The sequence below is a fragment of the Kogia breviceps genome, chromosome X (genome assembly GCF_026419965.1).
Source record: "Kogia breviceps isolate mKogBre1 chromosome X, mKogBre1 haplotype 1, whole genome shotgun sequence".
Lineage (NCBI taxonomy): Eukaryota > Metazoa > Chordata > Mammalia > Artiodactyla > Physeteridae > Kogia > Kogia breviceps.
The window spans coordinates 44,015,438-44,032,187 of NC_081330.1; positions in this window are offsets into that span (position 1 = coordinate 44,015,438).

A 16,750-nucleotide genomic window follows, 5' to 3' on the forward strand; every position below is an offset into this window, starting at 1 on the left:
AACACTTTAAGATTTAGCAATCATTTATATCTTATAGTGGAAGCATTTCAGACTCTTTTCTTATTATGATTCAATCTATAAATTAGTGAGTGACTACAACGTGCATACAAGTGAATTAGGCACTGTAGGAATACACAGATAGATGAGGCATAGACCCTGCTCCCAATGGGCTTGTTGCATAGTAGAGAGTAGGATTTGTTAGAGAGGAGAAAATTTCTTCATACATAAAAGAAAGACTGGAAAGAATAAACCAAAATGAAATGTTTGTCTTTATAATTTGTTTTCCAAATGTCCTACATTGAATATGGCAGTAAAATGAGTACTTAGGGAAGCACATTCACATACTTAAGCAAATGATCAAAATATATACATGCTATTTTCCTTTCAAATTACATGATAATGGGAATAACACTATTAATTATAAAAATGTATAAAATACTGAATAATAAATATTACAAGGAAAAAATAACTCATGATCCCAGTGTGCAGAGATAAACATTCTTAATATTTTGATGGGTCAATATTTTAATTGACCTTTTTCTTGAATACCTATGTACAAAATATATATAAATTATTTTTCGAAATTTAATCCTACTATAGAGTCAGTTTTATGCCCTGCTTTTTTTTCAGTTGTTAGCAATTTTTCTGTATCATTAGACTGTCTTCAAAAACACAATCTTTTAAAAATGATTGTATAATGCTCCAGTATCATTTATAATATACTATAATTCATTTAACCATTCTCCTATTGCTAGATATTGATGTTGTTTCCATGGTTTTTCCTTCTGCATATCCTTGTATGTCTTTTCTGAATTCCTGAATTTTTCCTTAAGATAAATTCCTAGAAGGTGAATAGGTGAAAATTATGAATTTTTCATATATACATATGCATATGTATACAAATTTAATAACAGCTAACATTTACTCATCACTTAGAGGATGCCAGATACTATGCTAAGTGACTTGCGTGTATTATGAGATTAGTACTATTAATTCTCTCCATTTCGTGCATGAGGAAACTGAGCCAGCAGGGAAGCAGCTCCCCAAGTCCAGAGCAGGGCTGCCGCCTGTTGGGGTACTCAACTTAAACCTGTGTTGTTCCTCAGTTTGCTGCTGCTGCTCCTTTAATTCATTTAGAAGATATGAATATTTAAAAGACTCGATACCGTATTACTAAAGAGATTTCCAGGAAAAAAATTTACCCTCTGATCAGCAGCATAGAAATATGTATGCATCACCACATCAGATCTGCACTGAGAGTATCAGAGCGTTTTTCATCTTCACTAATTTCATTATTTAGAATTTTGTATTTTGTGGATTTTTTGTGTGTTAGAACATTTTTTCATATATATTTTTAGTAGTATGTGTATCTTCTGTTTATGTCCTTTGCCATTTCTATTTTGAGTGTTAGTGGTTTTTGATTGATTCATAAGAGATCTGTATGACATCGATCATGTTTTAAATATTTTTCCAGTTTGTGTTTGTCAATAAATTTGATGGAGTCAAATATAACATACTTTTATGATTTTTTTCATTGCTTTTATGCTTAGAAAATCTTCCCAATCTGAAGATTAAACATTTGCCTATATTTTCTTAAAGCAGTTCTATTCTTTCATCATTTTTTACATTTAATATTGTTGACTAACCCTATCCTCATTGGTCTGTGGTGCTTCTTTTATTGTATATCAGGTTCTTGTGTTTTTCTAGGTGAGTCTCAAGGCTTTCTGTTCAGTCCTACTGATTTCTTTGTTGATTCTTGTGACAGTACTACGTTTTAAATATTATAACTTATGTATACATGTTAATATCTTATAAGCCAAGTCTCCCATCACTATTATTCTTTTTCTAAAATTTATTTGCCATTCTCCCCTATTTATTGTTTTAGGTGAACTTTAGAATCACTTCATCAAGGTAAAATAATTTTGATTTTTGACTGGATTGAATTAAACATGTAATGAATTTTAAAAGTTGATATCTTACAAAATTTAGCTTTCCCATCCAGAAATATGGCATCAGTTTCCATTTATTCAAATCCCAGATGCTGAGAGATGTACAAATATCCTTGTTTTCTTTGTGTAGAGCCTATATATTTTTTTAGTTATTCCTATGGATTTTATGCTATTTTTTTGTCATCATGAATGGATTTTTTTTCTCCATTATATATTCTGATTGTTGCTGACTTACAGGAAAACTATTGATTGGTATTCAACCACTCTGCTGAACTCTTTTCTGAACTCTCTTGGTAAATCTGAGTGTTTCCATTGATTCCCTTGGGTGTTCCCTGCATCGACAACTGGATCAGCTGCAAATAATGATGATTTTTGTCTCCTTTCCAATATTTATACTTTCTTTCTTTTTCACATCTTACTGTGTTAGCTACAGGCCAGCTTCTAACATTTGCCTGGCCTGGGGCAAGAGTACAAATGGAGGCCCACTTACCACATGTCAAGGAACCATGATTTGGAGCACAAAAAGAAACATGAAAGCCAATGCTTGTTACTACTGGGAAACAATCATTGTTATGAAAGAATCTATTGCTATTGAGAGAGGAAGGACTTGACAAGTTAATTTGTGTTTTCTCTTACTAAGCACTTCTGCTGCTCAAATTCTCCCTGTACACCAAGGCAGTGTCTGACATCAGCCGCAGCATAACTCACATCATGGCATTTGGATGTATTTGCCTTTTGTTTCAAGTTAGTAAAGAGCTATCATTTACTGAGGGCTTACCATGTGTCAAATGACATTCTAGGTGTTTTACATACTTAATCTCATTCATTCCTTATAGCAACCCTAAAAAGTAGGAACTATCATTGTTAGGCTTCGATTAAGTAACTTACTCAAAGTCACATGCTTGTATGTCCCTGGGCTGGCATTTAAAACCCAGGTAGGGGGACTTCCCTGGTGGTCCAGTGGTTAAGACTTTGCCTTCCTAATGCAGGGGGTGCAGGTTCGATCCCTGGTTGTGAACTAAGATCCCACATGCCTCGCGGCCAAAATATCAAAACATAAAACAGAAGCGGTACTGTAACAAATTCAATAAAGACTTTAAATATGGTCCACATCAAAAAAAGAAAATCTTTAAAAGAATAAAATAAAACCAAGGTAGGTCTGAAACCAAAAGTTCATTTTGTTAACAACTACATTATACTAACTTCTATTTTATCATTTATCATGATGTTGGCTATTGGTTGAGATGGATATTCTTTGTCTGGCTCTGGAGGCGAAATAGAATACTGGATTTTTCAACTTGAACTTGAAACTGAGCTGAGACCCTATAGCTGGTTCCTACAAAGAGGTGGCCCTCTTTGTTGTCTCTTAGGGCCTGAGAAATTCTGTTCTTATCCATCTCATTCCTTACATCTTACCACTTAAATATCTGTAGGTTTTTGCTTCAACTGTAGAGGTCTCTGGATGGTGACTGCCCAAGGGTTCACAAACTCACATGCCTGCAGAGTGAAGAGTTAACATAAATGTGTAAATTAGTGAGACACTAGGCAACAGAACTGGGTTTTTTTGTATTGTGACCCCTGAATGCTCTGGAAATTCTGGGGTAACTGCTAATGAGGCGACCAGTTATAGCACAGAGCATCCCGCATTCTTTTGGTGGTTCTCAAAGTGTGGTCTGAGAACCCCAAGTGGTCTATTATTCCCTGGAGGTATTTTGTGGGCTGCTCTCTTAGACTATTAATGTTACTTTGTTTCTGGTTTGCATTTACTTTTGTCTTATTCAAATACGCATCATTTCCTCAGTTTGTTATGGGAGAGGTTTGCTGTGATGTACAATAGATGTTCTGCAGAGCCATTTGCCTTGTAATAGCAGTCCTGATTGAAAAACTGTGAGATCCAACCAAGAGTGGGTACAACACCCACATCTCCCATAGGGTCACAATCTGAGGACTTGCTCTGTAAACTGAAGTGGGATGCCTTAATTTTATTACTGGCTACCATCTAGAGAGAGATTGCTCTGTACTAGGCACTGTATCATTACAATGCATTACATACACCAGCCCATTTAGTCCTCCAGACAGCCCTATGAAACAAGTCCAGTGGGTTAAATTATTATGCCAGGTTTTACAGACAGCAGAGATCGAGGCTCAGAGAGGTTAGGCCATCTTTTCCTCAGTGGCAGAGCTAGAAATGGAGTCTGCCCCATAGCAGAGCCTATATTTTTGGATCATCATTGGTCCTTAAACTTGGCTAGCATTAGAATCACCTGGAAATGTGTTTTTAATGCATATTAATGGGGCCCATCTGCAGAAACTCTGATTTAATTGGTCTGGGGTGGGGTCCCCAACACTGGTATTTTTACAAAGCTGTCCAAGCGATTCTAGTGTGCAGCTACACTAATGAACACCTCACTGCTGCCTTGAAACTCAGCGGCCTTGAAACTCAGCGGCCTCAGCTGTATCTCAGGAAACTACAAGGCACGTGGTGGAAAAAGTGAAAAGAGAAATAACGTTATGGTGGGATAAGTGTTATGTTCAACCTGTGCCTTTGTCTACTGTAGGCAACATGTGTTCTTTATAAGGTAGGTGTGAACAACCAGCTCTGAGGAGAACTTGCAAGGTAATGGCTCTTTCCTCAGCTTCACAAGTGGTGCTAATCGAGCCCCTCCTCAGGCTCAGACTGAGTGTGTGTTATATCAAAATCCCAACTGACAGGTAGCTATGCTCAGCAAATACAGAGCTTCAATTTTAAATCTTCAGGTTACTTCCAAAGGAGAACCAAGATCACATGGTACATGCAGCAGGTTTTTATAGCTGTCAGGACTAAGTTAGAAACTGAGTCTAACTCAGGATATGTCCAGCTCTTTCCAGAAATATTGTATTCTATGAAGACAGTCTATGCACTTTGTACTCCCCCAGGGTGGAGTCTCTAGTCAGTTGTCTGGTCTTCCTGGAGAGGCAGAGGTAGTGACTAAAACCTGCAGGTCAGAACATCCCCAGGATCCCTGAGCACTGAGCCATGAGGAAAGCACAAGCCCCCTGTGCTTCATTTCAGCTGTAGGCTCTTCTGCTCTGGACCAGAGGCAGTAGAGTACAGAGTGCAGGTCCTATGCTCCCAGCAGCATCAGCATCAGCATCACTTGGGCACTTGTTAGAAATGTAAATTATCAGGCCCTGCCCCAGACCTACTGAATCAGAATCTCAAGATAGGACCCAGCAATCTGTGTTTTAAGGAGCCCTCCAGGGAATTTTGATGCATGCTAGCATCAGAATTTGAGAACCGCTGGATGAAAGTTAAAAGATTAAGACTGGAGATGTGGCACCAGACAGTGGAATTCAAGTTCTGGTTCCATCACTTACTGTGTGACCTAGGGCAAGTTATTGATCCTTCTCTAAGTCTCAGTTATCACATCTATAAAATACAGCCGCCAATTTTCTTATCTGTAAAATAAGAACTTACATGGAATAATGCACATAGAACATGGAGCACAGTGGGAGGCACAAAGTAAGGATTCAATAAATGTTGGATACTCATTATCTTTTAAAATTAATTAGTTAATTTTTGGTTGCGTTGGGTCTTCGTTGCTGCGAGTGGGCTTTCTCTATTTGGGGCAAGTGGGGGCTACTCTTCATTGTGGTGCGCCGGCTTCTCATTGCAGTGGCTTCTCTTGTTGCAGAGCATGGGCTCTAGGCGCATGGGCTTCAGTAGTTGTGTCACGTGGGCTCAGTAGTTGTGGCTCACAGGCTCTAGAGTGCAGGCTCAGTAGTTGTGGCACACGGGCTTAGTTGCTCCGCGGCATGTGGGATCTCCCTGGATCAGGGCCTGAACCCGTGTTCCCTGCATTGGCAGGCGGATTCTTAACCACTGCACCACCAGGGAAGCCCTGGATACTCATTATTATTATTATATTGGCTGTTCTGGATAATCAACTTTCATTTCCAATGTGATTGGGTTCCTCTGGGAAAGATCCTAATTATAAGATCAGAAACCAAATAGTGTATCTTAAACAAATCAATGGGAATGGGGCAGAAAGTATTTCATCTACCAGTTTCTTCACAGAATCATGGAACATAAAAGTGGGGGCATGCCTAAAAGCAGTCTAGTTCTACCATTCCATTCAGCCTAATAATGGCTCTTAAAAGAGATCCAGGTGCATAGCATCAGGAAACAAAGTAGAGATGAGTCTCTTTATTATTGAGCATTTGCTGAGGATGGTGATTTGGGAAGGACTGAAATTTTAGCCTCTAGGTAATTTGTAGAATTTGTGCCCTCGGTGCTGAGTCCCAAGCATGAAGCCAAGGTTCATGTACTGATGGCATTCCAATGTAGATCAGGACATGGGATAGGTGTCCCCATGTTATTTCTCTACATCTAGATCTAAGGGATGACTGTCATTGCTGGGATGCTACTGACATTGAATTGCAAATTTCAACACTATAAAAAGCAAAGGGTTGAGACCTTATTAAGTCAGAAAATGAACATTAGCACCAGCCATGTAAATGTGAGGTAGTAAATATCTGTGTTACCCTAGAAACCAGAACATAAAGGTAGGTAGGTAGTTTGGTGACAGTTTCCAGGGTAATTCCTCCCACCTCCAACATAAGAGCTTTCCTATTATGTTAACTCTTTCTCTACATGCCCACTGGACCTTCACTCGATGTTGCACTATCATCTCCCTCTCCCAAAAGATTCCCTGATTTCCCTAAGTAAGTGCCAGTGCCATTCTCCTAAGTACTATTGTCAAAAACCCTTAATGTTTATCAGGGAACCGAAGGGCCCCAAAAGTAATGTGTATCTCTAAACCTAAGAGGTAGAGTTTAGAAAAAATTAGACACATAAATCAGGAAATGATAGACTCTTCAATTGAAAATTTAAAAAAATAAAAGGTCACAGTGGATGAAACTAGCCATCTGTGGCTCTTCCCTGAAGTGGCTTCTTGTAAATATAATTTGTAGATATACTGCAGATGAGATTAAGATGCTTCCATATATCTCACCTGGGAGCTACCAACCTGGAATGTAATTCATGTAAGATGAGCTGTTACCTTGGCAACTGTGACATGTAATGAGGCTACGAGGCAGTTAATATTGTAATGACAGACGATTCTGGCAACTAGTTAGAGATGGTGGAAAAAGAACATTGGAGCGTCAGTGTTTATCCAGCATTGTTCAAGTAACAGGAACACTGATCTGGTAAAATGTGTTACAAATAACCCAGCAAAAGAGCTCCCTCAAAACCATTCAGCTCCATATATTCAAATTACAAATTATCGTTAGTTTGGTTTCTCAGGTACATTAATGGTAGGTACAACCTTGTACAGGAGATAAGAATATGTCAGTCAGTAGGTGCTGTATTCCTCACTGGCATTTGGCTTGTAAGCCAGTCTCCTATTAATCTGCTTAGTGTAAGTTAGTCCCGCAGACTCTAAATCACTTCCAGGGGAACTGATGAAATCTAGTTATCAGTTCCACATACTGGACTATGGGAGCTTCACCAAGATTCATCAAGTCACTTTTTTTCCTCTGATATTTTAAGTGTTTTTCTCTCCCCCCTAATTTTCAATGTAATGACTGTCCATTGTATAAAAAATTAGAAAGTACAGAAATGGAAAAAAACTGCAAATGATCACCCCAAGCCCACTCTCTAGAAGCAACCACTGTAAACAGCTGGCATATTGCCTTCCAATGCATTTTTTTCTTTACAAATTTAAAATCATACTGAATGCACAATTCTTTATCTTGCCCTTTTCACTTAAGGTTGCCTTCTACACATATTTCTATGTCATTATAAACTTTTCAAAGACACAATTTTAAGTTAAATTTTTAAAATTAATTAATTAATTTTTAAATTTTTGGCTGTGTTGTGTCTTTGTTGCTGCACGCCGGCTTTTCTCTAGTTGCAGCCAGCAGGGGCTACTCTTCATTGCAGTGTGTGGGCTTCTCATTGGGTGGCTTCTCTTGTTGCAGAGCACAGGCTCTAGGTGCATGGGCTTCAGTAGTTGTGGCACTCGGGCTCCGTAGTTGTGGCTCGCGGGCTCTAGAGTGCAGGCTCAGTAGTTGCAGTGCACGGGCTTAGTTGCTCCGCGGCATGTGGGATCTTCCAGAGCAGGGCTCGAACTTGTGTCCCCTGCATTGGCAGGTGGATTCTTAACCACTGCACCACCAGAGAAGCCCTAAGTTACATTTTTTATTGAAGTATAACACATACAGAAAAGCACACATATGAAGAGTATAAAAATGCATTTTCACAAAGTGAATACATCTTTATAACCAGCACCCAGATGAAGAAATAGAATACTACCAGCACCTCAGAAGCCTCCTCATACCCCCTGCCAGCCACCCCCTGCACCAGAAAGGTAATGCCATCCTGACTTCTAACACCATACTATGAGCATAATTTTTAGTGTCTCTCTAATAGTCTATGGACAGACCATATTTTACGTTAACCATTCCCTATTTTTCTAATATTGGACCTTGAAGATGGTTTCTTATTTTTAACTTTGAGAGCCTCTGGGTATATATCTTTGTTCACATCTCTATTTCTTTAGAATAGATGCCTAGAGGTGGAATTTCTGGGGCAAATAGTATAAAAATTTTAAAGGCTCTGGATTCTAATTGCTTTCCAGGAAGTTTGTATCAATTTACAATCCCACCAGCAATGCATGAGAGCGTCTGCCTCACTGTCCATGGTCTACTTTGAGGAATATCGATTCTTTTTAAAATCTCCATCAACTTTATAGATAAAATAGTATTATCTACTTGATATGTAGTTTGCATGTTCTGTCATTATTAGTGAGGTAGAACAAAGCATTTTTTGACCAGTTATGTTTCTTTTCCTGAGAATTACCTCTCCATGTCTTTGCCAAGGTCTCTATTGTGGTCATCAGGTTTTTCTTATCATTTTATATAGCTCTTTATACAATAAAGAAAATGACCTTTTGCCATAGTCGTATATATTTTTCTGTTTGTTTATGATTGAATTTAATTATATTTTTGTCATATAGAAGTTTTTCAGGGCTTCCCTGGTGGCGCAGTGGTTGAGAGTCCGCCTGCCGATGCAGGAGACACAGGTTCATGCCCCGGTCCGGGAGGATCCCATGTGCTGCAGAGCGGCTGGGCCCGTGGGCCACGGCCGCTGAGCCTGCGCGTCCAGAGCCTGTGCTCCGCAACGGGAGAGGCCAAAACAGTGAGAGGCCCGCGTACAGCAAAAAAATAAATAAATAAAACTTTTTCAGATTTATGTAGTAAAATCTACGTATGTGGTGGTTTTTTCCCACTGCTAAAGTTCTCCTGCCTCCAAATTTCAGATGTATAATCATCTATATTTTATTTGAGGGCTTTTATGATTTGATTTTTTTTTTGACCTTCAACTAATTCATCTGGAATTTGAGTTGATGCCTGGTAGTAGGGCTCAAATTTTCACGGGCATCACTGGGGTGCTTGTTAAAAACCCAGATATTCTTGGGCCCTACCCGCCTCGGATTTTGATTCTGTAAGTGTGGGGTGGGGCTCAGGCACCTGCATGTGTTACAATCACCCCAGATGATTACGTTGCACATGGGCCCCTGTGCACATTTTGAGAAACTCTTGCAAAGTGCAGTGTAGCCTGACTTAGTACAGAGACTCAGCACCTCCCATCTGGATGACTATAGCAGTCTCCCTCAGCTTCCAAGTTATTACACCCTAAAATCCATCCTACACACAGCTGCTAAAGTTCACTTCCAGAAACATCTCATGAAAAACTCTTCACTAGCTGCCTCTTGTTAAGGGAACTAGATCAAACCCCTCATCCCAGCACTACAACTCCAGGCCCTTCTTTTTTTTTCTATTTAATAATAATGTTTAGGGCTTCCCTGGTGGTGCAGTGGTTGAGAATCCGCCTGCTGATGCAGGGGACATGAGTTTGTGCCCCGGTCTGGGAAGATCCCACATGCCACGGAGCGGCTAGGTACGTGAGCCGTGGCCACTGGGCCTGTGCGTCCAGAGCCTGTGCTCTGCGACGGGAGAGGCCGCAGCGGTGAGAGGCCTGTGTACCGAAAAAAAAAAAAAAAAAAGGTATAATACTGCCAAAAAGTATAAAAATACAGTAGGAATGGCTCCATCCCTTTATCTTTCTGGACCTATTGATCTCCACTGACTTCGGCACCACAGTCCCTTCCAGCCAGGCCTGCCTGGGCCTCGGACACATATTTTGCTCATTCCTCTTTTCATGCTGCAGCCCCCACCTCCTCTCAGGTGATTAAAATTCTATGCATTAATTAAATTATCCTTCTCTTCCTTCCTTAACTACCAAGAAGATCCTCTGCTTTTCTAGAATTACCAAAGCCCATGGTTGTGTATTCTGACTTTGTGAGCCTTGTTTTTCCATTAGGTCACATACTGTCGAGGGCGTGGGCTATGTCTATCCCTCATGGCCTCTAACACAGGCCTAGAGGCCTGGGAAGCACACCTGAAGAACATGGCTAATGGAACCAAATCAGCCCTAACGGCCAAGTGATTTTATTTGTTTATGTATTTTTCCAAGTGATTTTAATACATGTTATTTCTGAGAGCTAACGCTGTAGCCTCTCAGAAATCCTTTCTTTGGTCTGAAATGAGAATATTTGACAAATTTCTAGAGATTTCACTTTGTGGTGATTTGGTTTGCTGGTAACAAAGTTAAGCAAAGATTATCTTGGTTTCAGCTCTTATTTAATTCAACAATATTTCTTATCACCTATGACATATTCATTTATTGACTTTCCTGTTGAAGAGTCTAACCTTTTCTATAATATGGGATATTTTTCCCCTCTTACAAATGTAATGATTTCACTTGTAGAGAAGGACATGGTTTATCAGATTAAATATATATAGAAGTGTTAAGGCTAAATAATTACATTATAGCTTCCTTACTTTCTTTTTTCTCGTCACCCCTCAGGGTTCTGCTTTCTCAAATGACAGACCTGCTTTAAATGAGTTCGCCTGGATGCTCAGAGCAGGTGAGGGTGCTGGTGAGCAAAGATATGCCCTTTTCCTTTCAGTAGACAAGGTGGGATTCGATTCAATTCATCAAATATTTATCGAGCTCCTATTGGACACCTGGCTCTGGGCTAGGCACAACAAAAGATGCCAAGATGAGAAATGATAAAGGAGCAGAAGGGCACGGGAAGGAGAAGAAAGGGGAAGAAAAGGTGAGGAAAGGAGTAGAGCTGGCTTTCTGAATAAGAGGGGATTAAGAGGAGAGAAAGGGAGAAGAGACCCAAAAGCACTCTCTGGCCTGGTTTCACTTGCTAGCCCAGTGCAGGCCTAGAAACCTGAAGCAGTGGTTTGCACTCCAATTTTGCTCAAGAGCCATTAGAGCAGTTAGGAAGCCCACAATTTGAGTCAAGCACTTACCTGCTCAAGTCTTTAGAATGGGAAGCAAAGGATCTCTCTTCTTTTCTTTTTTTTAGTGGATTAATTTTTTTTCATTAGGGTGTAGTTGATGTATAATACTTTATTGGTTTCAGGTGTACAACATAGTGATTCAAAACGCTTATAGATTATACTCCATTTAAAGTTATAAAATATTGGATGTATTCCCTGTATTGTACAATATATCCTTGTAGCTTATTTATTTTACACATTGTATAAAGATCTCTTTTTTAAAAAAAGGTATATATGCACGTGTGTATATACACACAGTATATACAATTGTTTTTGAATGATAATAGCTAACATTTATTGAGTGTGTGCTTACTCACTTCTAAGCACTTTGCATGCATTAACTTCTTTAGTCTTTATCAAAATCCAGTGAGGTAGGTACAATTGTTATGGACATTTTTTCAGATGAGAAAAATGAGGCACTGAGCAATTAAGTAACTGGCCCAAATTCACACAGCTTATAAGTGGCAGATCTGTGCTTTGAACCTTGGTCAGGCTGACAATGTTTGCTGTTATGTTAGTTACTGGTTCTTGTTTAACTTACTGCTGTACTCACTGGGGTTGATGCATTGCCTTGCACATAATAGGCATATTATGCTTTGAATAAATAACTGAAATGTTGACTATAAAGTGCTTTCCATTTAAGCCCAGTTACTATTAAGCATACAAATCAAGCGTCAGAAAATGTAGATTCACTTTGCTGTAAATTTTATTCTGTTAAAGTAAGTTTTTACAGCACATACGTGTACATCCTTCAACGCTGCGATTTGAGGAAGCCACCCCGCTCTTCATCTCCCAGTCGTCCAATCCATTATGGATCTGATGCCTGCAATTCTACCATTAGAAAACTATTCTTTTGGTTGTAGTCTACCCCTATAGAGGTAGCGCTGTTTATGCTACAGTACTGCGAATTTCTAAGTGATTTAGGAGATTTATCCAAATCCACCAATGGGAGGGTGAGGAGAGCAGGCAGGGGGTGGGGTCGCGCGGAGGGGTCTCGTGGGTGGGTAAGGTGCCGGGCCTTAGCGCAATGAGTGCTTTAGCGGAAGATTTCTAGAGAAGCGCTCAGACAAAGTTGGGGGAAGGGCTCCGGAGACAAGCTGCCCGGTGTCTGGCCAGCCAGCGCCCGGGGGAGCCCAGCGTCCTGCCGCGTCTGTCCCCGGAGTAGAGGCGCTGGACGCACGAGGAAGTTACTCTCCGCAGCGGCTGCGATGAGGACCCTAAGCTGATTTTTTCGTTAACTGCCTGCGGTTTGTAAGAAGGTTTATAGGTTACGAAGGTAAGAGGGGTACGTGGAATGTCCGAAAACCCGATTTATCCCCTGCAGTAGAGAAAACTGCTTACTGCGCCAAGCTGCCCCCTGGGCGGGGAGTTGGGAAGGCAAGCGAGGTGGGGGAGGGGACGACCGGACGCTTGCTACACGTGGTCGCATCCGGCTCTGCGTCCGCCTGTGTTCTGACCTCCCCCTGCTTCCCCTTGCCGGCTCTTCTGGCCCTGCAGCCCGCCCAAGTTCAGTGGTAGCCTTTCCTAGTGTCTCTTCCTCATTACTCTAAGGCTTACAGACACGGTGGGCAGAACTTGCCCAAAGAAAAGAGGGATGGAAGGGCTGGTGAAGGGGGTCTGGTGGGGGAAGGAAGGACCTGACTGCACGTGGGCTGCAGTCAGGACGCAGCAGTATCCATCTGTCCGTCTGGTTTAGCCAGGAGCCAAGTCTGGGGACAGGCCAGCTGCAAGAAGGGTGAACGGAGAGTGTAAGCAGGATCCTTTTCCGTAGGTGAACATTTGCTCCAAGGAGATCCTTGGCTCTGTGAGGATTAAACCTACTACATAGTCTCTGCTTTGAACCTCTCTGAGCATTTCAGGCTGGTTAGCTATTCAGCCCTAGAGAGTTAGTATACCTTCCTCTCTGGCAGCTCTGGACCTTGGGTCTCTTTCTGATCAATTCCTGAGGCAGAAATAGAGCACTTGTCACATTCTTTTTTTTAAATTTTATTTTTATTTTTATTTTTTGTTTGTTTTTTTTTGCGGTACGCAGGCCTCTCACTGCTGTGGCCTCTCCCGTTGAAGAGCACAGGCTCTGGACGTGCAGGCTCAGCGGCCATGGCTCACGGGCCCAGCTGCTCCGCAGCATGTGGGATCTTCCTGGACCAGGGCACGAACCCGTGTCCCCTGCATCGGCAGGCGGACTCTCAACCACTGTGCCACCATGGAAGCCCTCTTTTTTTTTTTTTTAAACCCAAGCATTTAGTTAAAACAGGAAACACTATAAAAACAAAATATAACTCACTTTGACTGGTATTACTGTACTGCCTTGAAAACTATATTTCACTTGAGAAATTACTAAGTATGATGAGAGTCTCTTTACCAGGAGAGATGTCTGGTTGGCACCCTGAAATAGTAGACTCCTATGGTAGACTATATCTGACCATTTGGAGAAACATAGAAGGACAAGGGGTACAGGGCAAGTGGAGCACAGTCATGGTTGCATTCACCAGGGAGAGGGCCCACACTCACAAAAAGTCTAAATGTCATGGGATAGAGATAGCTGTCTTCAAATTCCTCAGCTCCCCTGCCCCTCTGCAAACCCCCCAACTGCAGTGGGCCTGCAGTTTCCTTCTTCCTTCCCTGCCAGCTGGAGGGACAGGGCCCCTTTCCTGGAAGAGCACCACTCCCCCTGTAGTGTGGGCCTCCTCAGTGCCCCTCTCCATACCATTCTTTATTCTTTGTCTCCTGCCCCTTCACTCATTCCTTTCTCTGGTTTTGCTTTTCCTTATATCAAATATACACATTTGTCTCACCTTGGAAAAAGGTCTACCACAGGTCACACATTTGGTGATATTAACAGGTGGTCCTGAGTGGGCCTTAAGTTCACTACACTCCAGCAGGCACTGAGGTTAGGAGAGTTTGTGTGTGTGTTGTTTCTTTTAAGTTTCCACATAATTGTTCTTACCCTTACAGCGCTCGCACGCATTATTATATCTCACCAGGCTTACAGGTTGGACACAGTGAGGCACAAAGAAGTCAAGTGACACACTTCGAATCAGAGCCTGAGGCAGGGCAGTGACACATGTTGAACAGCTGCTGTGTTAGGCACAGACATGAGTGCTTCCTATATATGAGCTCATTTAATTCTTACCACAACCCTGAAAGGTAGGTGTTACCAGTCCTATTTTTATAGATGGTGACACTGAGATTCATAACACTTAAGTAACTTGCCCAGAGTCACAGAGCTAGTGAGAAGAAGAGCTGGGATTAGAACGTGGCCCCGGAGCCCATGTTCTTAACGACTTGTCCCTTCCTGGGAGCTGGGTGGAGTGTGTTATTGTTAACACCTGAATTCTGGGCCAGCTTAAATTTATTCTGTTAGAAATTTTAAATCCTCAAAATGCTTCCAAGCTATGACAGTTACTTTCTTTAGTAGTTTGTAAACATACAAAATACTGTATGGGCTAAATATTACAGCACCCATGTCAGCATCCTCTAAATTATATAGTAATCATGCATACTAATTTCACAGTAATGGAGGGAACCATGGAAGAATCTTTTTAATTTTTAAAATAAATTTATATATTTATTTATTTTTGGTTGCATTGAGTCCATGGAAGAATCTTTGTTAATAAACCTATTCCATACATTGGACTTGAAATGTATTTCATTCTGAATAAAGGTATGACTTAACATTGGGATGAAATCCCAGGTAGAGGGCAAGGGCAAAAAGATAATTTCATGGCAGATCGGTGAGGTGTCTGGCCAAGTCCATTCATGTGTCCTGGGTACTCAAAATAGTTAAACATCAATAATCAGGCACCATTAGGTAAATAGGCAACAACAGAGAGTCCTGTGTTGGAGGAAGAGGGGTTCCTTCCTCTTTCCAAAGTGAGGCCCTTCACCTGTTCTAACTCTTCCAGCTTTTGACTCATAGTTCCTCCTACTATTCCTTCCCCCTGCTCCCTTCAATATTGCCACCCCCATTCAGTCCCATACTGTCTTTAAACATTATGACAGTTGTAGTTAACATGTACTGAGTTTTTCCCAGGCACTGGACACTGCTCAGAGCTTTACAAACGTCATGTCTATTTAATCTTCTGCTGCGTGCTTGTTTTTTTTAACATCTTTATTGGAGTATAATTGCTTCACAATGGTGTGTTAGTTTCTGCTTTATAACAAAGTGAATCAGTTATACATATACACATGTTCCCATATCTCTTCCCTCTTGCGTCTCCCTCCCACCCTCCCTAACCCACCCCTGTAGGTGGTCACAAAGCATCGAGCTGATCTCCCTGTGCTATGCGGCTGCTTCCCACTAGCTATCTGTTTTACATTTGGTAGTGTATATATGTCCATGCCACTCTCTCACTTTGTCCCAGCTTACCCTTCCCCCTCCCCATGTCCTCAAGTCCATTCTCTACATCTGTGTCTTTATTCCTATCCTGCCCCTAGGCTCTTCAGAACCATTTTTTTTGTTTTTTTAGATTCCATATATATGTGTTAGCATACAGTATTTGTTTTTCTCTTTCTGACATACTTCACTCTGTGTGACAGACTCTAGGTCCATCCACCTGACTACAAATAACTCAATTTCATTTCTTTTTATGTCTGAGTAATATTCCATTGTATATATGTGCCACATCTTCTTTATCCATTCATCCGATGATGGACACTTAGGTTGCTTCCATCTCCTGGCTATTATAAATAGAGCTGCAATGAACATTTTTGGTACATGACTCTTTTTGAATTATGGTTTTCTCAGGGTATATGCCCAGTAGTGGGATTGCTGGGTCATATGATAGTTCTATTTTTAGTTTTTTAAGGAACCTCTGTACTGTTCTCCATAGTAACTGTACCAATTTACATTCCCACCAACAGTGCAAGAGGGTTCCCTTTTCTCCACACCCTCTCCAGCATTTATCGTTTGTAGATTTTTTTGATGATGACCATTCTGACTGGTGTGAGGTGATACCTCATTGTAGTTTTTTTTTTCTCATTGTAGTTTTGATTTGTGTTTCTCTAAGGATTAGTGCTATTGAGCATTCTTTCATGTGTTTGTTGGCAATCTGTGTATCTTCTTTGGAGAAATGTCTATTTAGGTCTTCTGCCCAATTTTGGATTGGGTTGTTTTTTTTGATATTGAGCTGCATGAGCTGCTTGTATATTTTAGAGATTAATCCTCTGTCAGTTGCTTCATTTGCAAATATTTTCTCCCATTCTGAGGGTGTCTTTTCATCTTGTTTATGGTTTCTTTTGCTGTGCAAAAGCTTTTAAGTTTAATTAGGTTGCATTTGTTTATTTTTGTTTTTTTTAATTTCCATTTCTCTAGGAGGTGGGTCAAAAGAAATCTTGCTATGATTTATGTCATAGAGTGTTCTGCCTATGTTTTCCTCTAAGAGTTTTAATGTCTGGCT